The 26,853-nt window shown below is 37.9% G+C and overlaps 1 protein-coding gene across 2 annotated transcripts in view; it reads right to left on the bottom strand.

Annotated features, from left to right (window-relative positions):
- Positions 1–26,853, bottom strand: part of LOC111155225 (reelin) — a 505,959-nt gene that overhangs the window by 320,009 nt on the left and 159,097 nt on the right. The window lies entirely within an intron of this gene.

Raw genomic sequence — 26,853 nt, 5'->3', positions numbered from 1 at the left:
AGCTTCAATATGCATCTGTGTTTGTAACAAATCAATACTGTTTTAGTATTAAGAGTAGGCCACAGAACAACAGGAAATTGATAAAAGTGTATATAAATATGCTATCAAATTAATAAGCTCTGTTGGAATATGCACTTGAGTACTAATAAGTATGATATTTGAAATTACAAAAAAAAAAACCTGCCTAGCATTTATTAAGCCATACCTTGTCACTGATTTCAGCTCCATGTACATGAAACAGCTTAGAACAAAATGCTAGGTGTATGTACTGACTTTAGTATATGGCCCCTAATTGTTTTGTTTGTTATTTAAGTAAGCTCTACACCCAGCATGGGCTTGAACTCATGACCCTGAGATTAAGAGTTGCACGCTCCACCGACTGAGCTAGCCAGGTGCCCCACCACCCTTAATTGTTAAGCTATGAAGTTAAAACTTGTACGTAACTGGCAATCTGACAAAGAACTTAATTTGGAGAGAAGTGCTGGTCTGCAGTTATATTAAGTGGGATTCATTGTGATGCCTCTGCATTCATTCTCTTGCCTCACCTGTTACTTGAAAATGGCATGCTATGTAATTTGGCCTGTGGTAACAGTGATAGAAATGATATGTTTCTAAAGAAGGGGTTTAGCATGATACACTGCTGCTTGAGGACTCGCACTTGTAGAATTGAATTCCCTTCTGCTGTGTTATTTTTTAAAAGACTTTATTTATTTATTTGACACAGAGAGAGAGAGAACAAGCAAGGAGAGGGGCAGAGGGAGAGGAAGAAGCAGACTTCCTGCTAAGAAGGGAGCCCCATAAGAGGAGGGGCTCAATGTGGGGCTTGATCCCAGGACCCTGGGATCATGACCTGAGCCGAAGGCAGACACATACCAATTGAGCCACCCAGGTACCCCTATCTTTTTTATATCTATTTATCTATCGAGATAGATAGATATCATATATACATATCATATATATATGTATGTGAGTATATATATATATATATATAATATCTCAATGCTGGTTATACTTTTTTCCCCCTTCTCTTTGGACCATAATAAGCTTCAGAGTAGTAACTTCAGGAGCAGGGCAACTTGGAGTGAGGAGACATGAGAAGTAATTTGCATGTATGAGATAGGAAGGTGTTTTTTAGGTATGTTACAGGCTTACTTTAAACCATTTAAGTTATGCTCTGAAGTAACTATAATTTAATGTTAGTAGGATAGCAAATTATGATGCATAGCTTTAGTTGTTTAAAAGTCATATTCAGGGGCACCTGGGTGGCTCAGTCGTTAAGCGTCTGCCTTCGGCTCAGGTCATGATCCCAGGATTCTGGGATCGAGCCCCGCATCAGGCTCCCGGCTTGGTGGGAAGCCTGCTTCTCCCTCTCTCACTCCCCCTGCTTGTGTTCCCTCTCTCGCTGTGTCTCTCTGTCAAATAAATAAATACAATATTTAAAAAAAAAAAAAAAAAGTCATATTCACAGGCTTAAAAATCTGGGTATCAGAATAAAATTCTTGAAATGTATGAGTGTCTCCTTAATATACTGATTACAAAGCAAAAAAGAAGAATGAAGTTGGACCCCTACCTAACACCAAATACAAATATTAACTTGACAAGGAACACAGACCAAAATGTAATAACTAAAATTATAAAACTCTTAAAAGATAAGAGGTGACTCTTCATGACATTGTATTTGGCAACACTTTCTTAAAGACAACATGAAAAACACAAGCAAAAAAAAAGTAAACAAATAAACTGGATTTTAAAATATATACATTTTTGTGAAGCAAAAGATACTATCAAGAAAGTAAACAACAACCCATAGAATGGGAAATATTTGCAAATCATATATCTGATAAGAGACTTGTATCCAGCATGTATATATGTTTCTATGTGTCTATGTATGTATGTATGTATATACATATACGTCTCATATATATAACTTAAAACAACAAAAAATAACCCAATTTAAAAATGGACAAAGGATTTGAATAAACATTGAGCCAAAGAAGATATATGAATAGCTGATAAACACATGGAAAGATACACATCATCCTTCATTTGGGAAATACATATAAAAACCACAATGAGCTATCACTAGACCAATACCAGGATAGCTACAATAAAAAAGACAGACAATAGTAAGTGTTAGCGAAAACATGTAGTAGTTGAAACCTCAGATATTCCTCGTGAGAATGTAAAATGCAATCTAGCCACTTTGGAAAATTTGGCAATTCCTCAAAATGTTAAATATTAAGTTACTGAATGACTTAACAATTCCATTTCTAAATGCATACCCAAGAGATTTTAAAACAGAAGTTCACACATAAAAAAACATGTATACAAATTGTCCTAGGAGCATTATTCATAATAGGTCAAAGTAGAAACAGCCCAAATGTCCCTTAACCAATGGATGCCTAAATTAAAACATGGTGTATCCATACATTGGAATATCATTCAGCCATAAATAGGGATGAAGTACTGTTCATGTTATTCACATGAACCTTTCAAGAATGAACCTTGAAAACATGCTAACTTTAGAAAGTCATCCATCAAAGGCTACATGTCATATGATTTCATTTATATGACATGTCCAGAATAGGCATTCCATAGAGACAGGAAGTAGATTGGTGGCTGCCAGAGGATGGGGGAAATGGGAACTAATTGCTCATGTGTGCAAGGTGTCCTTTGGGGGTGATGAAAATGTTCTGAAAATTCTGATGATTGTATAACCCTGAATTGTGCTAAAAAACACTTAAATTGTATACTTTAAAGGGGTGAATTCTATGGCATGTGAATTATAACTCAATGAAGCTGCTATCAAAAAATAAAATTGAATTCCTCATATCAGAGAAATCATATGATAACTGCCTTTCTCTGATTGACTTATTTTGCTCAGCATAATATCCTCTAGTTCCATCCACATTGAGAGACAGGGTGGGGGTTTGTGGGGGGAGGAAAAAATGAAACAAGATAGGATCAGGAGGGAGTAAAACCATAAGAGACTCTTAATCTCACGAAACAAACTGAGGGTTGCTGGGGGGTGGGGTGGGAGGGTTATGGACGTTGGATGGCTGGGTTATGGACACTGGGGAGGGTATGTGCTATGGTGAGTGCTATGAAATGTGTAAGCCTGATGATTCACAGACCTGTACCCCTGGGGCAAATAATACATTATATGCTAATACAAAAATAAAATAAAAATAAATAAAATAAAATTGAAATATATTCTAGAAAGCTGTAGATAAGCTAATAGTATATAGGCATACAATCATTATTAAGGATGGTCAGGAATGTTTGGGGGTTATCTCTATCTTCTTTCAAATGATGATATAATGGACAGAAAGAAGTGCTTGGTTGCTTGAAACATACAGAGAAAGAGCTAATTTAGTATTTTTTTAATGTTGCCATCCTTCAATGCTTCATTAAAAAGAATGTAGTAGGTGGCCCAAGGAAACTATAAAGCCTCAAACTGCAACCAAATTTCAATTAAACCGAAGTTTAATTTCTGCATATTATATGCAACTGTGAGCCCAGGGAGTGAATAATCTTTCTTTTGCAATGTATAAGTAGTGCTTCTTTTACCTGCCTCAGGACACACTTAGATGAAAGAAAACACATTAAATTATTGATGTAATTATTAATTGAAAGTCCCCTTAAATTATCTAGCATATTTATAGCAACGCCCCTTTGGCCCCATGCAGGCAAAACTACAACTCTTACAAGTATGTTCAAAATCAGTCATGTGTACCTTTCCTTCTTCCTTCTTTCTTTCTTTTTTTTTTAGATGAATTACCATATTGAAGGAAGCAGAATGAATGCTTAGGATGTCGTCTGGATAATGGCTGGTGTTTTCTGTGCCTCCTCACATTGAACTACACTCCTTTAGCTCAATATAGAACCATATTTGGACTGAATCTCCTTAGTGTTTCAAGCCAACTCCAGTGCTTCCCATGGTGCTAGACAAGAGTGTCCAGGTGGGATTTCTGATGCTATCCCTAGTTCTGTCAGTAGGGAGTCTGATCTTGGGATAGGAATATGGATAACAAGAGCCATTTACTAGCCTATGAAAAACAGACAGTGGCTCCCGTGAAGCACATGTTAACTCACTGTCAAGTGTAACACTCAGGCAGGTGTATTTTCAGGGAACTGAAGGGGGATGGGAGGTAAGAACAGAGTGGTCATCAAGGGTAGGACAACATCTTGCTAGACAGATAATATTTTTATTCTAAGGGTATTTAAAAGGTTAATTCTAAACCATCTTGACTAGAAATTGGAAACTTAAAAATATACAGAATGCCAGTCCCTAACCCCAATCAATTTCTTCAGAATCTTGGTACAGGGCTTGGGCACACATGGTTTTACTTGTAGCCAGGCTTTTAAAAACTACTAGTCTGAACAGACACACAGTTATACCTTCTTCCCTGAGTCAGAAATGTTTCATCATCCCTCTTAGTAACATCTACCCTGGTAACAACCACCATCATCCATAAGTTATTTTATTCCTTCCTTCTCCAGCCAAAAACTCTTTAGAAAGGATTAAAATTTATCCCACAGACTCTGGCAAGGGATGGCCCCTCATTTCCCCCTTGATTTTTCACTGTCTTTGGTAGATGAGAAACACATGTATATTTAACTCACAACAACAGCAACAGTTAGAGGAATTTTTCAGTGAAGTAGGACTCCCCTATTAACCTAAAGGGACACTGTATTTTCGAAATGATGCATTTTCACAGTTGTCTCTGGTACTCACAAGCTACTGTGTGGCAGGATTTCTCAAGCTTGCACTACTGACATTTGAGCTGGATGTGTCCTCAGCACCCCTGGTCTCTAACCTCTAGATGCCAGGTGTGACAACAAAAAATGTCTCCAGATGTTGTCAAATGCCCCCTGGGAGCAGACATAAAATCCCCCTGGTTGAGAATCCTTGGTATATAGTATTGCAAGAACTTAGCCCCATATCGAAATTATAATATTTACACTAAACCTTCTGTTTACTACATTGAATATCACTCACTTTGACATTTATATGATGAAAAATACTTCAAATTTGGCTCATGTCTAGGAGTCTAATTATATATAATATCTCCTAATGCCGAGTAGCATTTTCTAGAAGTCAATTTCTACAGCACAGTCATAACTGGCTTCCTGCATTGCTCCAGGCTAAAGAGAAAAATAAGATCTCACACACACACACACACACACACACACACACACACACACACACAGACACATTTTGCAATAGTTGTCTGTATAAATGTCCCTTGCTGGCTCAAGTTGAGACTCAGTTTTAGGAAAGCTGTTTTGTCTGATTAACATTTTCTGTGAGTTTACTCTTTGACTAACAATAGCCCTTAGGGTTAGGGCAGTTGAAGTGTCTAGTATTTTTGTTTAAAAGGCCTTTCTTGGAATTGAACACAATATTGTTAGAGAAAACCCAGTATGGATATATGGGAGTGAATGAAAATACAAGGTATAAACATCAAAGTTCAAAGTCAAGAGCACACCAGGGATTTCCTAACAGAGCAAAGAAGATTGAGCTAATTAACTAGAAAATTAGGTATTTTAGAGTTGAATTATTTGCTTCATGATTTTTTTTCTTTCCTTTGCTGGGAAGACATGAACAAATCATCCAATTCCAGAAACTTAGCTAAAAGAAAGCCTTTATTGCAAACAAAGGCAGAGACAGTGTAGCTAAAAGTAAAAAGTCATGGAAAATGAATATTTTAAAATTCCTTTGGAATTACAAGGCACAGCCCCCTGACTAATAGCACAGAAATGATGACCCACACTTACAATTTTTGCCCCAGTAAATGAACACTATTTGCATTACATTCAGGATAAAGTAGCAACAAGGAATACCATTTTGACACAGCTTGGTGCTTATAATGTCATTCTTTGCCTTCCTGTGAATATTCCATTTTATACAATGCTAAAGAAATCACATTTTCATTTTTCTGTAGTTCATTATGGCTCATTGCTGTGGCAACTGCCAAACCAGTCCATTTGTATAAATAATAGAACAAGCTTCCATTGTCTCTCCTCTGACACAGTGCCAACTAGTCGCTCTACCTTTTCCAAGAGGGAAATCATATTTTTAAACTCTTTATCTAATTTTAATGTCCCTGGAGTTATACACAGTAAATTCTTTTGGAACCTTGAACTGAGGGTATGTATTCAAGCGCTTATTCCTTTAAATTAGGTCATATCAAGACTACTCATTCCCATGTTGCCATTAGATAAAGAACAAAACCCTATGTGAGTTTTTGAAAGCCCAAGTGAATTTGTTTTCCTCCTGATTTTTTGAAACAGTGCCACTTCGGTGACTTTGGTTTTTTTAAATTACTCATCTCCCAGCACATCAATTAATGTTTGCCTAGTTTAGATTTCCTGAACAAATCATACCTCCCTGAAAAAGTAAAAATGGCTATGTGCTTCCTGGGTGACAACTTTAATTCTCAGCTTGGTTTTTGTCTTTCAGCAATAGCAGTGAGTTTATCAATACAGTCTTCTTTCTCTGCATATAATTCAAAGTATCCAAAATTTATGAAACAGAAATACTGAGTGGTTAAATAAGTAAGGGTCTATAAAAGTGAATGAGTAGGGGCACCTGGGTGGCTCAGTGGATTAAGTCTCTGCCTTCGGCTCAGGTCATGATCTCAGGGTCCTGGGATGGAGCCCGACATTGAGCTCTCTGCTCAGCAGGGAGCCTGCTTCCCCTCCACCTCTGCCTACCTCTTTGCCTACTTGTGATCTCTGTCAAATAAATAAGTAAAATCTTTGAAAAAAAAAAAAGTGAGTGAGTACCTAGCTATAGGGTCATCTTAACATACCTATAACCTACATGCCTAAAATTCTTAATTAGAGATTTATTCCTTTGAATAGCAATTCATCTCTCTTAAAAATCCCTTTTGCTACTTTAAAAGTGTTATTTGCAGATGATTTTAGATTTATGGAAAAGTTGCCAGGACAGTACAAGAGAGTTTCCATATACCCTTCACTCAACTTCCTCTAATGGTAACTCCTCACATAGCCATGATATGTTTGTCAACATAAAGGATTAACATTCAGATTTTACCAGTTTTTCTGATGATTCCCTCCCCCACTCTCCACAAGTATCCAATCCAGGGCACTACATTACATTTAGTAAGATTCCTTTTATAGATACAAAAATTTCCAGGCAGTGTAATTTATTAAATTACCAACCAACCCTATTATGAACTTATTTATTACATCAATCTTCTTCTGGAAGGAAAAGATAAGGGCAGCATAAAAATCCCGGGCATGTGAGGGAATTGTGAAGGAAGGGAAATGCTGCCAAGATAGGAGGTAACAAATCAAAGCCAAAAGAGATTCAATTTTGCCTGGGGCAGGCCCTGTGCAGCTACGTGTAATTAGCTTCCTCAATTACTACATCTGACAAACTAATTTTCATTTGAGAGAAAACAACAAATCATTAATTATGGTAATAAGTCATGGATTAAAATCTTTGTGTGTGGATTCTACATGCTCTGTGATTTGTGCCCTTGGTCAGCCGCCATTTTGCTTCTTTAGCATCTCCAGCACTTCGTTCCTGGGAATCCCATGTGCAGACATCTCTGATGCCCAGCCCTGGACAGAACTGACTCTGGACCAACTCTGCTATTGGATTTACCTCCTTGTGATGCCTTTAGTAGCTACAGTCTTGTTCTGACAGCTACTTGAAAATGAAAGATGTACTTTTAGAAGCAGCAAAGTTTTGTGATTAAGGGCATGAATTTTGTAGTCAAATTTGGGTTCAGATCGTAGCCACCACTTAACAGTCTTGATCTTGGTCAAATCAGATGACCTCCCCAAGCCTCAGTTTACTCATCTGTAAAATAGATGGGTGATAATGGGACCTCGCTATTTTTAACAAGGAGCCTGAATGAGATGATCTCCATGACTATGTGCTTGACATATTAGTCATCCCTGACACCCTTAAGGTCAATCTTATCTTTGTTCATAAACCAGTCCTAGAGTCAGGAAGGACAAAGGACATTGTCTCAGTCCTGCTGTCCAGGGAGGTTTAGAATTTACTTGTTTTGTCAGATGGAGGATGTCGGGGATTGGCCATGATTCTTGAGAATCTGTGTTGCTTTCTATAGCTCTTTTACTGCCTGGTTGACCTGGGATCCCCTTCTTGCATGAGCATCCCGAAGGCACCCACATTGTCTCTTCCACATTGTCTCAGTGGACTTCAGACTTGTACCTAAGCACTTGCTAACAAGACCTCCTGGTCATAAGGCTAAGCACTATTTAAGGCACTCAGGATAAGGATAAAGCAGTGAACAGAAGATGTTTTACACCAAAAGAAGAAGAAAAGGAGGAAGAAGAAGAGGGAAGAAGAAGAAGAAGAAGAAGAAGAAGAAGAAGAAGGAAGAAGAAGAAGAAGAAGAAGAAGAAGAAGAAGAAGAAGAAGAAGAAGAAGAAGAAGAAAAAGAAGGTGTTTTACACCAAGATTGATACTATAGTCAGCCACAGCTGGAGTTCTAGATACAAACCACCCTTTATCTAGGTTGACTGGGTTGGCTGCCCAGATGTATCACTGGACTCCAGTTAAGGGAAATTCTAAAATCAGTTTTCCTTGGCCTAAACTGTCTCCTACCTGGGCCAGAGCCTCTAGCCATTCTCTGCTGTAGGGTCAAGTTTGTGAGCATTGGTATCAGACCTATCCCCCTCCTTTCTACTTGCTTTCCATATGTTAGGGGTTGCCTAACATATGCATAGAGTTTCACTTTACAAGAGCAATAAGAATATCCATGAGGTTACAACCTTACTAGTAACAATAAACTGAAACAGTGTCAGAATTATCTACCTTAAGTAGCTGGTTTAGAGATTCAAATACTTCGTACTTTCAGGTTTTTTTTAATCTTCAGTAGGAAACTTGTGGGAAATCACGCAGCTAGTGATAGTCCTCGTTTCTAATCCTGCATTGTCTATCAATAATATGCATTTTTGTATGAATAGATCTGGTTAATACAGAAGCAATTATATTTAGAACAATAGCAAAGTTATATTGTTCTATAAGCTGTGCCTCTATGGGAAGAGACAAGTGCCTCTGGAGTACACGCTTCTCCTCAGTATTCCTTCATCACCTATTACACTTTTAGTCTGAGGCCTGCTTTCAGTTCCTCTGACCACCTAACCATTTCCTACCACAGGATATTTGCATGTGCTGTGCAATTACACTTAAGGGAATTTTCTTCCAGAGACCAACTTATAATCAACCTTGAGGTCTCATCCTAAATGTCTTCCTCAAAGAGGCTTTCTTTACTTTCTAGACTAAATCAAATTCCTTGTTATAGCTACTCATGATAGCTTTCATTCTTTCTTCATGGCATTTGTTACAATTACAATTATTTTATTTGTGGGCAGCATACTAGAGTAATCAAGAGCACAGGCTCTGGGTCTGAATGCCTGAGTTTAAATCTAGTTTTAGTACTTCTTAGGGTAAATCACATGAATAAATGACTTAATTTCTCTATGCCTCATGAATATTAGTACTTACCTCAGAGAGTTGTGAAGAAGATTTAAAGAAATTATCTACATAAAACGCAGGGTATGTTATATAGTAAGCCCTCAGTAAATGCCAGCTACAATAATTATGATATAATAGAATAATATCAATAATAATACAAGTTCTATGGCAAAGACTACTTCTATTTGTTACTGATGCATATATATATTTTTAAAGATTTTATTTATTTATTTGACAGACAGAGTTCACAAGTAGGCAGAGAGGCAGGCAGAGAGAGAGGAAGGGAAGCAGGCTCCCTGCTAAACAGAGAGCCCGATGCAGGGCTTGATCCCAGGACCCTGAGATCATGACCTGAGCAGAAGGCAAAGGCTTTAACCCACTGAGCCACCCAGGCGCCCCTGATGCATATATTTTTCTTAAGATTTTATTATTTATTTGAGAGAGAGAGCATGAGAGAGAGATCACAAGTAGGGAGGAGGGGTAGGGGGAAAAGCAGGCTCCCCTCTGATCAGAGAGACCAGTGTGGGACTCGATCCCAGGACTCTGGGATCATGACCTGAGCTGAAGGCAGATGCTTAACTGACTGAGCCACCCAGGTGCCCAATTGATGCGTATTTCTAAGGCTTGGGAAAATCTATGGCACACAATGAATGATAAATAAATAAATAACTGCTGAATTATTGACTAGATGAGAAACAAAATAAATATAAATCAGGTTCCTCTTGGTCAGTTTACTGTTTAAATAGAAGGAAATATTGTTTGTTGATGAAATTTAGGTAAGAAAACAAAGGTAAGAGCAATAGGAGAGATCAATAACTTTCACAAATTCAGATGGAAAAAAGTAAAGGAAACAATTTACTATATTCAAAATTTAGCAACAGACTCTTGAAAAACTTTTTAGAGGGGAAAAAAGAAAAAAAATGATCAAGTGCTAAAAATTACCATTTTCAGTAACAAAACTAATTAAGATATGATCAAATAAACAGAAATTGATATTTACTTTGCATGATGCTATGTGTATGTTTCTGAAAGGTATATGAGGGCATTCAAAAAAGGAACTGTACAAATGGAAATTGCTAGTTAAAGGATTACTACTGTGGTGCCTGGCTGGCTCAGTCTGTAGAGCATGTGACTCTTGATCTCAGGGTTGTGAGTCTGGGCCGCATGTTGGTTATAGAGATTACTAAAAACAACAACAATAACAACAACAACAACAACAAACTCTTAAAAAAAAAAGGATAACCATCATAAAACAAGTCCCAATCCTTTAATTGGTCTTTTTGTATAAACTTGGATTTTCATACACTGAATTTAGTCTTAGACCAAGGTTCACGAGAGCTTAAATTAATTTAAATATAGATATACTATAAAAGTCACATAAATTCAAGATACCCAAATGTGAAATTTTGAAAAGCATTTTGTTTAGTAGCAAAGGATAATATTAGCACTGTGCATTAAATCCCTAGGAAAATAAACTAGGCTTCTAAGTACCAATATAATTACAATACTCCTTATGAAATCAGAGTGCTGGTTCCATTTATAGATTGGGTTTGGCTTCAGGGATAGGTATATAACTACAACTGAAATATCCAAACAGGGATTTTAAAAGTGTATCTTTCATATAAAGTATAAATACAAGAACTCCAATGCTTGTTTTATTAAAACAAAAACAAAGCCTCAGAAGTAACCATGATCACAATACAAAACTATTTTTTAAATGCTAGCATTTTTTAAAAAAAGATTATTTATTTATTTATTTATTTGAGAGGGAGAGGGATAGAGGAAGCAGTGGGGAGGGACAGAAGGAGAAGCCAATTCCCTGCTGAGCAGGAAGCCCAACACAGGGCTCCATCCCAGGACCCTGAGATCATGACCTGAGCCGAAGGCAGATGCTTAACTGACTGGGCTACCCAGGCTCCCCTGGCATTTTTTAAAACAAAGTAAATGAACAGTATTTTAAACTAGGTAATATAAAATTATCCTATAATACATTATTTTCATATTTCCAATTAATATATAGGATGAACATTCCCAGGACCTGTTTCTTTTTTTTTTTTTAAAGATTTTTTTTTTTTTTTTTTTTTTTTTTTTACAGACATATCACGAGTAGGCAGAGAGGCAGGCAGAGAGAGAGGAGGAGGCAGGCTCCCTGCTGAGCAGAGAGCCCGATGCGGGACTCGATCCCAGGACCCTGAGATCGTGACCTGAGCTGAAGGCAGAGGCTTTAACCACTGAGCCACCCAGGCGCCCCCCAGGACCTGTTTCTAAGTGCATTTAAATTTGGTCAAAATGGAATCATTCACACAGATGTATATATAACATGAAGTTTTAAATCTCTCTCATGGGTCAAAAATAAGCTCCCCTTTCCCTAAAACCTTTTCTAGCTTTATGACTGCAATGCTAAAATAATCCATATTTTTGCTCCTCCTCAAGCTCATACTTTCTAAACACATTTCTATTGGCTGCTTTTCACCTGCCATCTCAGTAAGGCATTTGTCTTTGGTCCATACTAATGTACTCACAATGATAATGATTAAAACACTCTAATACATCCAGTGCTTTCAAACACAGCATCACTCTTGACTTGTTTAATTAACTGCCTTCATAGGCTAGGGTGTCTTTAATTTACTTGGCATTCTTTCCTTATATAATAAATTCTTAGAGGCTGGGAATCAGATGATTAACACAGTATTAGATAATAAAAGACACCTGATTGGAGGGAAGATAATGGAAAACCTTTGAGACTAACACCACGACTGCCTAGTACCCCAAGGGCTGACTCAACAAATACTCTTCTGCACCTTCTAAGTGTGAGCCTTTATGTTACGTTCTATGGGGGATGGATGCCCAAATCTTGTTATCAAATTACTTAGAGACTGCAGTTCAGTATCTAGCTTCCAAGGCTAGAAGGAACTTAGAGAAATACAGGATTTTCCAGGCATTTCTGCAAATTTTAATGGGTGACGATCATTATGAGACTGGGTGACAACCTTGGCTCTTGCATTTCCAGAACAACAGAAATTGGCAAGGTTATAGATCTTAGGATGCTGTCATTTTTTTTTTTTCTGCTCCTCTCCTAGCAACAGATGCAGTTACAGGAAAAGCTTTAGAAATTGGGGTTCATTAGCTATTTTAAAAGGTGGAAATTTTTATAAAGGGTGGAAATTGCACCCAAAAATATCTCGAGGCTATGAAAACCACTCAAAGAGAATCTTTGAGTTCTGGGTTTAAGATCTTCAAATGATGTGTAATCGGAAAGGAGACCTCCATCATATAATTAGCTTCACCTTCACTCCTGCTGAGGAAGACAGAATCTATCACACCCATTTATTTCCCCTTCTTGTAGGGGAAAAAAAATTCCTATTGCTGGAATATTTTTAAAGTGTTCCAATCTTCATCTTTGAGACTTGTATTTGCTTATTGACAGTTTCATAAAAGTTGATTCCGTTCGAAGAGAAAGGTTATCTCAAGGACATACAAGAATCGTTCTAAGTTATATCTAACGTAACCGTCAAGATTGCTAACAAAGCCAAAATATTAATGAGGAGAAATCTCAAATTTCATCTGAAGTTGCTGGACATCTTTTCTATTTCAAATAGGATGACACTACGTAGTAGTCGGAAAAGAAACCTGTAATTTATGCTCTGAATCTCTGACAAATCGGGAGTAATGTCTGTTACACTATGCAGGTCACAGCCTGTCAGGTAAGCATTTCTTACTGTGTGGCAGCGACAATGCATATATTAGCTATGTAAATGGGAGACCTACGCACAATTTCCAGGTTAGAATATGTTTAAAGAATATGGTCATAAATAATGCGTAGTAATACCAACCCTGATTCTGCAATGTCTGGGCATCTACAAATTATTCATAAGGAATAAGAAGCAAATCTTTTAGACAGATCTAATGAACTAATACATGATACCACTAAGAAATGATGTAGACTACAGTAATAGGTTATTTCTTGCTAACAAATGAAACTACTAAATCTTAGTTACAAAATTAGTTAGGAAAGAGCCTGCCCCACTTACTCAGTGCGGGATGTATTTCTTTCCGTTCTTTTGTTAAACATCACATCACGCCAAGACATTATTAATTTGGGGGAACGAACAAACGATCATGGATGATCAAGACAAGCAACACTGCTGGTCAAGAGGCCTGGCAGGGACTGCCTTCCACGAAAGAATTTAAAAATGCTACTCAGGTGTCTCATACCTATATTCCTCCAGGTTGAGTAAAATAATACCTCGGTGTCAAGAAACAATTCAAAATCTAAGCAAAAGAACACCAGACTCTACTCTCAGTTTTGCCACTAATAGTCTAGGTGGATGAAACCAGAGAAGGTCATATAACCTGTCTAAGCGCCAGATTCCTCATCTGTAAAATGGAGACAAGAGCTGGGCTGACTATCTCACAGGGTGGATGAAGATCAGTTAAGACAATAGACGTGCAAGCATTTTGTGAGAGCTAGAAGGCTTACTACACAGAGAAAATTAACATCTAATCTCAAGAACCAATGCTTTTTAGACCAACACTAGATACCTGAATGTACGTGGTCCGTGAGTACATCTGAGGAGCGCGTATACCCAGGAAAGCACACAAAAGTCTGGTGTAGCCAACTCTCAGATTTGTAAAACTGTCAAAGTCTCAAATCCTCCTGAATATTCCAGCCACCTTCCAGCTGTTCAGATTTTAGTCTAAGAAAAGATTTTAGTCTTCTATTAGCCAATGGTCTGATGATGGTTTGATCTTGGGGGTTGTGAAGATTGTTTATACCTCCCTGGGTCACAGGCTCTTTTAACTTATCAAGAGGTGCTTTCACTGGTCACAGAGTCACTTTTAAAATGAAGAATAAGCCAAAATGACTGGTTTATCCTTATGCGACATGAGGCATATTGTTACAGAGAGAGCAAGGAGGGTCTAAAAGGGACAATGGACTGTTCCCAACAGCCTTTCTTATCAGATACTCCATGGGAGAGAACACTGACCCACTATGTTTAAAATAATTTTTTTTTTTTTTTTTTTTAGTTAAGAAGAGAAAATATACAGAAGAGAAAATGTAGATTTTGAGTTGCTAAGTAAGGAGGAACCAAGGTTTCATATCTGCAGGGAGTTTTTAACACATCTTGAAAAAAAAGTCCTACCTTTTAATAAGGAATATATAGTGTGTATTTTTAGAGAAATTTAAGTAAAGTCAAGCTTAATTTTTCAGATGAGAAGGTCACTGTACTACAATATGTATTGAAAAGTAGAGAAAAAAAAAACAAACATTTTCTTAACATCTGAGGTAAGTGCTACCTAAATGCTCTAACTATGAGTACTGGAGAGAGGGAAGAGGGGACTTAGTTTAGTCACTGGTTAAAGCAATTAGTCTTGGTATTGAGGGGAAATGGCGCTTCCTTTAAGTACTTTCTTACAGACAATGATAAAAAATAAGTTGCCTCTCTCACATTCTAAAAGAAGAGGAAAAACAAACAGTGAGCTGAGTAACTGTCAGGAGAATCTGAAAAAAATGAATTAAAAACTTTTTTGTTTTTAATTTAATTTATTTAATATTTATTTTTTAATTTTATTTATTTAAAAAAAAAATAATACCCAAAAATCAATTCATCTTTTTCTTGGCCTTAAAAACCAAGTACCACTACAACTAAATCTTTAAGAGTCAGTATAATCTCTTCAGGATAGATGGAGTCAATTAAGTATTTCCTCATTAGTATCCTAACATCTAAGCTCATTCATTCATTAGCTTCATGTTAAGTGCTGGGGACAAGACAAATAATCCAGCTTTCAAGTGAATGACCACACAGACTAATGGCACATGAAACACATGAAATGGCCATTATTATGAAAGGACCTACATTCAATAACAGCACCAAAAAAAAAAAAAAAAAAAAAGAAAAGAAAAAGAAAAAAGAAAGGAAGGAAGGAAAAGACTCCTAATTCGAAGGGGAAGACAGAGAGGCTATATCTGAGATATCTGAGCTGAGTTTTAAAGTAACTGAGAATTCTACCAAACCTTCAAAGAAGAAATAATACCTATTCTCCTGAAGCTGTTTCAAAAAATAGAAACAGAAGGAAAACTTCCAGACTCTTTTCATGAAGCCAGTATTACCCTGATCCCCAAGCCAGGCAAAGACCCCACCAAAAAGGAGAATTTCAGACCAATATCCCTGATGAATATGGATGCCAAGATTTCAACAAGATCCTTGTATATTAAGAAGATCCAACGGGATCCAACAGTACATTAAGAAGATTATCCACCACAATCAGGTGAGATCCATCCATGGGATGCAAGGGTGGTTCAACATTCACAAATCAATCAATGTGATAGAACAAATCAATAAGAGAAGAGAGAAGAAACACGCGGTCCTCTCAGTTGATGCAGAAAAAGCATTTGATAAGATACAGCATCTGTTCTGATTTAAACAACTCAAAGTATACGGATAGAGGGAACATTCCTCAACTTCATAAAATCTATCTATGAAAAACCCACAACGAATATCATCCTCAATGGGGAAAAGCAGACAGCTTTCCTTTTGAGATCAGGAACATGACAAGGATATCCACTCTCGCCACTGTTGTTCAACATAATACTAGAAGTCCTAGTAACAGCCATCAGACAACAAAGAGAAATAGGTATTCAAATTGGCAAAGAAGAAGTCAAACTCTCTCTCTTTGCAGATGACATGATACTTTACATGGAAAACCCAAAAGACTCCACCCCAAACTACTAGAACTTATACAGCAATTCAGTAATGTGATAGGATACAAAATCAATGTACAGAAATCAGTTGCTTTCTTATACACTAACAATGAAAATATAGAAAAGGAAATTAGAGAATTGATCCCATTTACTATAGCACCAAGAACAATTAAGATACCTGGGAATAAACCTAACGAAAGAGGTAAAGGATCTGTACTTGAGGAACTACAGAACACTCATGAAAGAAATTGAAGAAGACACAAAAAGATGGAAGACCATTCCACGCTCTTGGATCAGAAGAATAAACATTGTTAAAATGTCTATACTGCCTAGAGCAATCTATACTTTCAATGCCATCCCGATCAAAATTCCACTGGAAATTTTCAAAGAGCTGGAACAAACAATCCTAAAATTTGTATGGAACCAGAAGAGACCCCGCATTTCTAAAGAAATACTGAAAAAGAAAAACAAAACTGGCGGCATCACGTTGCCTGATTTCAAGGTTTACTACAAAGCTGTGATCACCAAGACAGCATGGTACTGGCACAAAAAGAGACACATAGACCAGTGGAACAGAGTAAAGAGCCCAGATATGGACCCTCAACTTTATGGTCAAATAATCTTCGACAAAGCAAGGAAAAATATACAGTGGAAAAAAGACAGTCTCTTCAATAAATGGTGCTGGACAGCTATGTGTAGAAGAATGAAACATGACCATTCTCTTACATCATACACAAAGATAAACTCGAAAGGGATAAAAGACCTCAATGTGAGGCAGGAATCTATCAAAATCCTAGAGGAGAACACAGGCAGTACCTTTTCGACATCGACCACAGCAACCTCTTTCAAAATATGTCTCCAAAGACAAAGGAAACAAAAGTGAAAATGAACTTTTGGGACTTCATCAAGATCAAAAATCTTCTGCACAGTAAAGGAAATAGTCAACAAAACAAAGAGGCAACCCACGGAATGGGAGAAAATATTCGCAAATGACAATACAGACAAAGGGCTGATATCCAAGATCTATAAAGAACTCCTCAAACTCAACACACACAAAACAGATAATCACATCAAAAAATGGACAGAAGACATGAACAGACACTTCTCCAAAGAAGACATACAAATGGCTATCAGACACATGAAAAAATGTTCATCATCACTAGCCATCAGGGAAATTCAAATCAAAACCACATTGAGATACCACCTTATACCAGTTAGAATGGCCAAAATCAACAAGACAGTAAAAAAAACATGTGTTGGAGAAGGTAAAAAAACATGTGTTGGAGAGGATGTGGAGAAATGGGAACCCTCTTACATTGTTGGTGGGAATGCAAGTTGGTGCAGCCACTTTGGAAAACAGTGTGGAGATTCCTTAAGGAATGAAAAATAGAGCTTCCCTATGACCCTGCAATCGCACTACTGGGTATTCACCCCCAAAGATACTGATGTAGTGAAAAGAAGGGCCATCTGTATCCCAATGTTCATAGCAGCAATGGCCACAGTCGCCAAACTGAGGAAAGAACCAAGATGCCCTTCAACGGATGAATGGATAAGGAAGATATGGTCCATATATACAATGGAGTATTATGCCTCCATCAGAAAGGATGAATACCCAACTTTTGCATCAACATGGACGGGACTGGAAGAGATTATGCTGAGTGAAATAAGTCAAGCAGAGAGAGTCAATTATCATATGGTTTCACTGACTTGTGGAGCTTAAGGAATAACACAGAGGACATGGGGAGATGGAGCGGAGAAGTGAGTTGGGGGAAGTTGGAGGGGGAGATGAACCATGAGAGACTGTGGACTCTGGGAAACAAACTGAGGGTTTTGGAAAGGAGGGGAGTGGTGGGATGGGTGAGCCTGGTAGTGGGTATTAAGGAGGGCACGTATTGCATGGAGCACTGGGTGTGGTGCATAAACAATGAATGCTAGAACACTGAAAAGAAATAAAATAAAATAAAATGGAAAAAAAAGTAAAGTAACTGAGAAGTCCTCAGGTTTTAAAGATGGTAAATTGAATGCAAATATCAACTTCCACTCCTTCCTGAAACTTCACTAAAATACAGTCTTAAAAAGGCATAGACCCAAGAACCAAGAGGGCAGGAGAAGTGACAATGACATCAAAATATGGGAAACTAGAAAGCATATGGATGAGTCACAACTAACCCAGAGCACATGGAAACACTGAGTCCTAACCCAGCAGTGGGTTAGGCTGAGAAAGATTCAGAAATTCGAAACACGAAGTGCTTTTTGAAGTGAGGATGGAGATGAGACAGAAAACAGAGTCTTTGTTGAAGCCTATTTAAGAAGCTTTCCTTAAGAGCTCTTCTCCCTAATTCTGTGAAGCTCAGTAAGACCTTCATTAACAGCCAAAGATTAGAGGTTTATTTTCCAGAGACACCAGCCACATCTGAGAGCAGCACACAAGGGAGAAGTGAAAGTTTACAGACTGAATGAGACACCCCAACCATTCTTTCTCCTCTTGGCTCCCATAAAGCTGGAAACTAGGTTTGTACCCTCCAGCAGGAGATTGGGAAATCCTTTTTGGAGACTCTATCTTGCCTAAGGGGAAAAAGCTGAAGATACTAAAATCTTTGACCTTCCAGGGAATCAGTCAAGTCAGATCAACCTACGGTGAAATAACTACCAACTCCTCTCATTACCCCCACACTTCACCTACAAGACTTCCAGGTGGTTTTGCAGGGTAGTGCAGACAAAGATCACTGGACTTCTGATAAAATTCTCTGTTGGGAAAGAGAGACCAAAACAAATCGGCAAGAAAAAAATAAAGAAAATAGAGATTATACAGAGATACAAAAGGTAAAAATGGTGCTGTTAAAATATTTTTATTAAAAAAGGAATACCCAAAAGGAAAAAATGTATTAGAAATTTGAAATATTACAACAGAGCTGAAAGGAAATATAGGATTTAGAAGATAAAGCTGAGAAAATCATTCAGAAGGTAGAGCAAAAAGACAGAGACTGTAAGAGGAAAAAAAAAAAGAAAACTAGAGAACAAAAAGGAAAAGAAAACCAGTCTGGTTCAGAATGTCTAACGTATGATAGAAGAATTTCAGAATGAGAACAGAAAAAATGGGGATGGGAATGGGATAAATCCTTAGTGAAATAATTCAATACAATTGTCTAGACTTGAAGACCATGAATTTACAGATGGAAGAGCCAAGTGAGTTCCTAGGACAGTAGGTAAAACAGAACCATAACAGTATGTATCAATGCACAAATTCCACATTCCACACATTCCACAAATCCTACAAATTTATACAGAACAAAAGTTTTCCTAGGAAGTGTCAAGAATCAGAATGACTTTGGTTTTATCAAGCTATTCTGGAGGCTAGAAGGCCCTGGAACATGGCCTTCCAATTCCAACTTAGAATTCTATACACAATCAACCTATTAATCAAGACATTTTCACACCAACAAAGTCTAAAAACTTTTTTTTCCTACTCAGAAAGGTACCAGAGCTGTTCACTTTCAAACAACAGCAGCAACAAAGTCAAAAGTGGGGGTGTGGTTTCAAGGAATGTATCCTGCAGAAGGAATATGTGAAATAAAGGAAACTGGGATCCAAAGCAGGAGCAAGGGAGAGGGAAATCCCAGGGTAGCAGCTGTGCAGCAGGGTTAGGGAAAGCCAGTCCAGATTCCAATAGGTCAGAGCGATCCATGAACACTTCCTTCAGGAGGTTCAAACAGATGGAAAACTTAATGGTTTTGAATGTGTTGAGAGAAAGTTTACACAAGTAGGAGAGAAACACATACTTAGAAAATAAAGCAAACGAAAAAACAAGGATGTTATTAATTCCTGCATAAACAAAAAGCCAAGGAAAGAAAAGAAATAACAGTGCTATATATGACTCAGTTGTGAATGGAACTGACGTAGTCAATATTACAGAGTGTTAAGATTGGTCCAACCAAAACCGCAAAAATAACGGTCAAGCTTTCCATTCAGGAAACTCAATAGATAATGTTTACAGTAGGAAAACCAAGATTGGGCAAAATAAGCATGTTACATAGTAAACCAGTGTAACATTCTGAAAGAATCAGCTAACAGAGGAGCCCCGTTGTGATGACAAACAGCAGAAACACACACAGTGGCCAATGTGTGACATCCATGACTTGAATGAACAAAAACAGACGTGTTTTTTTAAGACCCTGAAAGTCAGGTTTTCTCTTGGTGTAGGTGGAGCCTATTCCTAAATGATACAAATTCTAGGAAGCAGATCTTCCAGTTGATAGTGTTTACAGAAGTTCGCTACTTTTAGTGAATTTTTAATCTCACAATTTATACATAAAGAACTACTTTGATTATCCTGCTGTTACCAACTACCCTCCTCTAGTGATTTTCCCCCCTCTGAGGCATTCTATTCCCCAACGCTGCTCGTGTGCTTTCTTTCCCCTCCACTGACATGCCTGGGGCGTCCTCTGCTCTCACTGCGTGCATGTACCCAGCCCTTTGCCCCGAGCGTTATGAAATCAATTACTTATTACTCTACTAAGTAATGTCATTTCCTCTCATCTTTTTGTCACTCAGGCCTTGAAAGCAATAGCTCATCCATCTTCTTTTCAAGCAAGGCCTGACTAGGTGGATCTTCCAATCATCAGGACCTCAAGCTCGGTCTAATCAACAGGAACCAGAGGAAGCAGAAGACATTTGTGTCAGTTTCTTGCATATGTTGGAATTATTTTCTTTGGCAGGAACGTGTCACATTCTTTCTTTGTGACAGTCAGCGGAGGGGATCACGGGCTACACAGCGGGCCAGGGATGAGGCTCGACAACCTGGCAATCTCGCCATTATCCCCATGCCCTGGTCGCAGGACAGCTAGAGCTAGATTACCCTTCTCACCAGGAGAAAAATCCACATCTTCTGCGTGGATTATACTGCCCTCGCACTGGTTCAAAGAATCAGTATCAGTCATCGTAGTGATAGTAACCACAATACCAGTAAAATTCTTGAGGACAGTTAAAGTTTCCTTCTTAGAAAACCCGCACATAAATATACCTTGAATTCCATTCTGTGGAATTGTTTGCTTCTAAACAAGCAAGAGACTGACTTTCCTTGTTGTATATTAACTTGTCATAGTTTCTATTTCTTGCACTGGACTAATAAGCAAAGATAACCAAGCCCATTTTCTGAAAGTTAATCAGGCATTTTTCAAGTTCTCACTGAAAGGAAATTTTAAAGGCTTAAAATAAAAACTATTTTGACTCAGCATTAATGTCCACTTAGTCTAGTTTTTAAAACCTTATGCTTAAAAAAGATCGAAAAACCAAATTATAGGTATTAATTCATCCTTAAGTACTTAAAGAATACACAAGAATTTCAAATGCGAAGTAACGATTCTTTCATTATACCTCTCTCACTGTTACTCTCTAAAATATATCCCGCTTGTGGGACAACAATAGAAACCAATCGTACCTAAATAAAAATAAATTGCATTTATCTGAAAAATGGCATAGCGTAGAGCAACCTATTATTTTTACCTGGTATATAAAGTCATATGGAAGGGCCTGGGTTTAATCACAAGAGGTATTGTAAAACACATTTGTGACATCCTCTAACCTAACTCATGCCTACATGAGAGATTGGTACATCTTATGAATTAAACATAAGTTCTGATTTATGTTCAGTTATCCCTCATATCAAAAACTACAGTAGCAGAGCTGTGTCACTGTGAATTCATTTAATGATATTGATGAGACAGCCAGCACAGAGACTGCAAAGTAACCGCCAGTGCATAGCTTGGCCCTATAAATCACTTCTGCAGAGTGTTTGAGTAATAAATAACAAGTCATTAATTCACTGTAAGTTATGCTAAGAAGCTCAAACTACATATGTACCAGACTGTAAATAAACGCCTCTGGTAGAATATTTGAAACAGGCAATGTTTAGCATTAAAACAATTTTATAAGAGCAAAAAATTCATTGAGCAGATTTAATTCATTGTGGATTTCCCTTGGCAGGCATAAACCAACACAGAATTAAAAAAAAAAAAACAAAAAACACTGCCCCCCGCAACTTCTTTAATCCAAAGGGAAACACATTTCAGTTATTAAATCCAATGTAACTTTTTTTAGTGTCTGAAATTATGAATCTATCCAGTGAGTGATACAATGATTCTGCCATAAAGTCCTCGAAAAAGCTTATAGCATTTCTGTAAAGAATAAACTGGTGAGAATGAGGCTATTTATTCAAACGGTTTGCCTTGCTGCAACCACAGGACCAGCAGAAAATGGGTAGCTGTGGCCATAGCCATTTTGCTCTCTGATGTGAATCAGAAAACATTTAAGTTCAAGTGACTTTCACTGACCTACAATTATCACTATCCATTACCACCTAGTAAGTGCTCCCTAATCACACCTTCTCCCCAGGCCCTCGGAAATGGAGTCCCTCGAGAGGCCCAGGGTGACCCTGTCTGCCCCCATCCGTCCCTTCTGAGCCTCCTGGAGACCCCAAGCCACACACCTGTCGTCCCCACTCTGCTCTGAGTCCTGCCTCTAGCCACATGGCTGCCAAAGAGTCTTTCCAACAAATTCATTTCCAGATTAAGTCTTCCCAGGAAATCAATGGGCAATTTCATGGGAACTCTTGGCACAGCAACCTAACTGAAAAGTGGTACTCGGAAGATGAGAGCTTGTGTACTACTTCCCACGGGTAAGGGACATATTTTAAGGGAAAAGGGACCTTTTATTGGAGCATGTTATTGGCTGGCCCTGGATTTTCCTGGGCTATAGGATAGTTGCATGCACATGACAAACTCTAATCTTTTCTTTTTGTTACAGCTTTGTAATCTGTAATCAAGGAAGTCTAAACGAGGTCTCATCAGCCAATAGTGTTTATCTGATTCTTTATGCAGAATCTGAATACAAGGGTTCTAAACACAGTAGCATTTTAACTATATTACATTTCAGGCTTATGTCTAATTTTCTGTTTACTATCAGCTGAAGGCCCCTTTAATCATTATGCATTCTAATTGTAGCTTATCTAATATCAGTGTTTAAAATTGCTTCCTCTCTAGATACATTTGCTTGCATTTTTAAGCTTCAATTTTGTTGTTGTTGTTGCTGTTTTACTTCCTGACTATCTCTAACACTCTCTGGGGGCCTTTTGAATTCTGTCTTGTTCCTCACTGGTATTTAGCAACAAACACTTCTTTATTTAGCATTATGTGAGAATTTAATTAACTTGCTGTTTTCTGTTGGTCAATAATGAGGACGTTAATGTACACGTGACATTAGTCTCCCCAGAAGGTCACTAGAAGCCTGTACTCTTGCTACGTCCGTGGCCAATTATCCCCTGTGATCCTCTGATCAGTTTTTTTGTTTGTTTCTTTCTAATTACAGGGTAATGTTCACATCCTTGTCAACTTCAAGTTTCTGCACTGGAACTGAGAAAAGATAATACCCAATAGACAGTGCTTGTGTTTTTTTTTTATCATTTTTTAAAATTTATTTTCAGCATAACAGTATTCATTGTTTTTGTACCACACTCAGTGCTCCATGCAATCCGTGCCCTCTCTAATACCCACCACCTGGTTCCCCAACCTCCCACCCCCCCACCTCTTCAACCCTTCAGATTGTTTTTCAGAGTCCATAGTCTCTCATTGTTCAACTCCCCTTCCAATTTCCCCCAACTCCCTTCTCCTAACTCCCCATGTCCTCCATGCTATTTGTTATGCCCCACAAATAAGTGAAACCATATGATAATTGACTCTCTCTGCTTGACTTATTTCACTCAGCATAATCTCTTCCAGTCCCGTCCATGTTGCTACAAAAGTTGGGTATTCATCCTTTCTGATGGAGGCATAATACTCCATAGTGTATATGGACCACATCTTCCTTATCCATTCGTATTTTTACAGTTACTGACACCCAGGAGTATCCAGGAGGCATGCACTGAAACAATTCTTCATGGTTTTCTCCAAATAAATTGGGAAAATGCTAAGTAAGAGTAACTTTATATTTGGAAGGGGAAACTGAGGCAGGGAAGCCCACGACTTCCAACAAGTCTACCTGACTACCTTTGTCTTTACTTATTCTTAAGGGGATGTTACATATTATTAATTAAAGGCAACATAAATATGTATATAATAATGCTCCATTATTTGGACATAGTCGGAAAATTGGATTTTCCACATAAGCAAATTTTCCAGAAGAGTCCAGAAAACTGAGGCTTATGCCATGGGCATAGAAGAAAATCTTAAACTTGGAGTACAAGAAATGTATCCAGAAGAAGGTTTTTGAGAAAAGGAGAAATGCCTAAAGATCGCCTTTCTCGCTATTTTTCTCATCTTCTTTCTCTCTTTCTATTGTAACAACATGCCAGCTCTGACTCCTTAAATGACTCAGAAAACCACACCTTTTTTTCCTTTTATTTGAAACCTCTCCCCCCCCAATAGCAGTTTTCCTAAACCTTCGAAATAATCCTTATTAATCAATTTATTAACCATATAACTAGTCTCCAGACTATAGTATTTTTGAATGTCTATTTTTTTTTTGTTTCTTGTCCTGTCTTTTTTCATAGCCAACAATCAACTTTGTGTGGTCATCAGAAATGCATTGATGAAGGGCTCAGGCTAAACCTGAGCTGAAGTTCTGCCTCTGACCAGCTGTTTTAATACCAAGACTCTGACTGTTATCATGGGAATCATAATACCACTTATTTCATAAGACTGTTGTGAGGATGAAACAAGGAGAATGAGGTAAAGAGCCAAGCATAGTGGATGACACACGGAGAGACACTTGGGGAATTATATATTCTTAAATAAATATAAAGGTAGATAATCTGGCAAAAGCTTCTTTCTGATTTGCAAGTTTATTCTGATTGACTTACAAACTACTGAATATTACATTTTGCATATTTATTAGTTAGTTCTATACATTTAACAAACAACCTTCTTGGAGAGAATACAGTCTTCTGAGCCTGTTCCAAAAAACCCAGAGTACAAGGTCATGGTCTATGTAGATTAATAAATCCAAATGAAACATCTCCATTTTTTATCAGTAATCAAGGATCAGCACTGCGGTCTTTAAGTGTAATACTTCACTGTCTTGGCTGTGTTATTAATATGTGGGGGAAAGATGGAGGGCAGAAGAATGGCACTCAGCTGGCAATGCCCTCCAAGTGCCCAGAGGGCCAGTGAGCTGAGGACTCAGGTTAGTGGGTGAAAAGGGAAGTAGAACCCTGGGTCCACCTTGGACTCTCATCATCTAGCTCTGTCTCATTGAACTACATTCTCTGGTTTTCAGTTGCTTCATCTTTAATATAAGAGTTTAGAGGACACCTGGGTGGCTCAGTCGGTTGAGTGGCCAACTCCTGATTTTGGCTCAGGTCATGATCTCAAGGTTGTGAGATCAAGTCCTGCATCGGGTTCTGTGCTCAGTGGGGAGTCTGTTTGAGATCCTCTCTCTCCTTTCCCTCTGTCCCTCCCCTTGTTCATGCTCTCTCTCAAATAAATAAATAAGTCTTTAAAAATAATAATAAAATGAGAGTTTAGGTCTTCCTAGCTACTGCTTAGAACCAAAGTTATGCCATGCTAAGAAAACTTAACAGTACAACTACTTGGCAATGTTTTTAAAAAAGTAACATTAGCCAAGTCTACCCATACACATCTTTGACTGTTTAGAGGAATGGCAAAGGCAATTAGGGATGGGAAAAAGTGCAGAAAAAAAATAAGCATCTTTAAGACAACAGAGAGATATGTTGGGATTTTGGCTGTATGATTTTCCATTATCAACTTTTGGCTAATTATCACTTAAGAAAATTTTCATACTGAGAAGATTTGTTCACAAAAGTGATTAAATACAAAACTAAAAAGCAACCTATGGAATGGGAAGAGATATTTGGAAATGACATATCTGAAAAAGGGTTAGCATCCAAAATCTATAAAGAACTTATCAAACTCAACACCCAAAAATCAAATAATCCAGTTAAGAAATTGGCAGAAGACATAAATAGACATTTTTTTTTCCAAAGAAGACATCCAGATGGCTAACAGGCACATGAAAAGATGCTCAACATCAGTTATCATCAGGAGAATACACATCAAAACCACAATGAGATACCACCTCACACCTGTCAGAATGGTTAAAATTAACAACACAGGAAACATCAGATGTTGGCGAGGATTCGAGAAAGAAGACCGAACCCTCTTTCACTGTTGGTAGGAATGCAAACGTGCAGCAACTCTGGAGAACAGTGTAGAGTAGAGTTTCCTCAAAAAGTTAAAAATAGAACTACTGATAATCAAGCAATTGCACTACTAGCCATTTACCCACAGGATACAAAAATACAGATTCGAGGGTGCCTGGGTGGCTCAGTCAGTTAAGGAACTGCCTTCAGCTCAGGTCATAATACCGGAGACCTAGGATCAAGCCCTGCATCAGGATCCCCACTCAGCGGGGAGTCTGCTTCTCCCTCTGCCCCTTCCCCTGCTCATGCTCACTTTCTCTCTCTCAAATAAATAAATAAAATCTTAAAAAAATACAGATTCAAAGAGGTACATGCACCCCAATATTTATAGCAGCTTTGGCCAAACTATGCAAAGAACAAATTGCCAAACTATGGAAAGAGCCCAAATGTCCGTTGACTGATGAATGGATAAAGAAGATGTATTTTATATACAGATATAAAATATATTTTGTATAC

Source organism: Enhydra lutris, unplaced genomic scaffold, assembly GCF_002288905.1.
Source record: "Enhydra lutris kenyoni isolate GAN:26980312 unplaced genomic scaffold, ASM228890v2 scaffoldscaffold40, whole genome shotgun sequence".
Classification (NCBI taxonomy): domain Eukaryota; kingdom Metazoa; phylum Chordata; class Mammalia; order Carnivora; family Mustelidae; genus Enhydra; species Enhydra lutris.
Note: the sequence above shows the minus strand (reverse complement) of the source record. Positions and strands in the feature narration are given on the sequence as shown.